The following is a 2092-nucleotide window of genomic DNA, read 5'->3' as shown; positions in this document are numbered from 1 at the left end:
AAGTAGACTTGGGCACAAAAAGCAAAAAACCAAACCCGTTGCTGTCAAGTTGATTCTGACTCATGCTGACCTCACGTGTTACAGAGTAGAACTGTTCCATAGAGTTTTCTTGGCTGCAGTCTTTACAGAAGCAGATCACCAGGCCATTCTTCCACAGTGCCACTGAATGGGTTCCAACCGCCAACATTTAGATTAATTGAAAAAAAAAAAAACCAAATCTGTTGCTGTCAAGTCTATTCCAACCCATAGCAACCCTATAGGACAGAGTAGAACTGCCCCATAGGGTTTCCAGAAGCCTACAGTACCTGGTATTCCCAGGAAGTCTCCCATCCAAGTAGTAACCAGGCCCAACCCTGCTTAGCTTCTGAGATCAAAAGAGATCAGGTGCGTTCAGGGTGGTATGGCCATAGGCTTCAGGTTAGTAGTTGAGCGCAAACCATCCTGTACCTCCCCGTCTTGTCCAAAGGAAGAATAGTTGCTAATCTGACAAGCTGGAGTCCCAGATAGACATCGGGCCATATTTTTCTAGTGAGCGCGGCTACTGCACTTTAAAGGCACCCAGCCTGGATGGCGCTTTTTCTATTCCACATCCTGCCTCAGTCCTAGCAAGGCCTCCGTCTTTGGGGCGTGCTTTTGTTTCCTGCCTGTATGTGGTGAGCAGACCCGGGCAGCACTGCCACCCCAGTACAGGCCTGGCCATGTCGCGTGCTCTCTCTCTGAATACGTAGTTAAGTAAGTTAGATTGGGGCCTGCTCACTCCCTCAGCACAAGTGCTGGCAAGAGGAGAGGAAGTGAGACCTTGCTTAGACCCCAGCCATCTCATACAATTACCCTTTCACCAGGTTCTGGATTTGAGCGTCAGCCACTAACACAACTAATAATAAAATGACAGTTTCTATTCTCATCCTACTACTCTTCCTTATGCGAGGTGCCAAGGGGCTGGGGATGATTGGCAGGACAGCATTTGGATCTTCCTGGGTCCCCAGCTGCAATACCATTATAATATTTATAACACCACTGAAATCATAACCCCAGCTTCTAATGGTCCCCTGCAAAGGAAACAGAGCCTCTGCTTCTGGCTATATTGGCCTGAACCCCAAAGTCCACGGGATCCTCCCAGGCATATTGGCTCAGCTTCAGGAAACAGCAGAGGCGCAGACAGACTGGGAAGTTCAGGGTTGGGGATGAATGTACCAGCCATGCCCCCTGCTCTCCAGAGGCAGTAGGCTGTGCCAGGTGCTCAGTCTCTCCTTGACTGTGATGCATTGTGGCATGAGTCTGGCGAGGTTTTCACCGGGAGGGCCAGGCCTCCTTGTCCCAGTGAGGTAGGAGGCTGTGTGTGGAGAGAGAGGTGGGAGGGAGGGAATCACGCAGGCCCTTCCTTGGAATGATCTCTGGGGTACTTTTACTCCTGAATAAGTCTTGGCCAAGGAGGTCATGGTAGGCCAAATAATGGCCCCCACAAAGATGTCTACACCCAATCCCTGAAACCTATTAATAGATTGTTACATGACAAAAGGATCTTTGCAGATGTGATTAAGGTTCTGGATCTTGAGATGGAGAGATTATTCCAGATTAACCAGGTAGACTCAATCTAACCACCAAAAAAAAAAAAAAAATCAAAAGGGAAAAACATGTTGCCGTCGAGTCAATGTCAACTCATGGTGACCCCATGTGTGAAATGTGCTCCACAGGGTTTTCAATGGCGGCAATCTTACCAAAGTAGATCATCAGCCCTTTCTTCTGTGGTGCTGCTGGGTGGATTTGAACTGCCAGCCTTTCAGCTAATAGCCTAGTGCGAACGCTTGAAAGCAGAAGGAGCTTTCCTGGCTGAAGAGAGAGAGATGCAACAGAAGAAAAGGCAGGGAAAGATGAGGCATGAGAAGGACTCAGCCTGCTGTTGATAGCTTTGAAGATAAAGGGGGCCATGAGCCAAAAAATGTGAGGGGTTTCTCAAAGCTGAGAATGACCCCTGACCAACAACCAGCAAGGAAATAAGAACCTAAGTTCTATAACCGCATGCAACTGCATTCTGCCAACAAGCTTCGCGAGCCTGGACGTGATTCTCCCCCAGAGCCTCCAGAAAGGAACG

The 2092-nt window shown here is 48.8% G+C and overlaps 1 non-coding gene across 1 annotated transcript; it reads right to left on the bottom strand.

Moving 5' to 3' along the window:
* Positions 1-293: 293 nt before the first annotated feature.
* Positions 294-412, bottom strand: LOC111820236 (5S ribosomal RNA). Its single transcript, XR_002823788.1, has one exon. It is a non-coding gene; the product is annotated as a 5S ribosomal RNA (ribosomal RNA).
* Between the last annotated feature and the right edge of the window lie 1680 nt (positions 413-2092).

This window comes from Trichechus manatus, unplaced genomic scaffold (assembly GCF_000243295.1).
Source record: "Trichechus manatus latirostris isolate Lorelei unplaced genomic scaffold, TriManLat1.0 scaffold00030, whole genome shotgun sequence".
Taxonomy (NCBI): domain Eukaryota; kingdom Metazoa; phylum Chordata; class Mammalia; order Sirenia; family Trichechidae; genus Trichechus; species Trichechus manatus.
The sequence above is the reverse complement of the archived record's forward strand: the minus strand, read 5'-3'. Positions and strand labels throughout refer to the sequence as shown.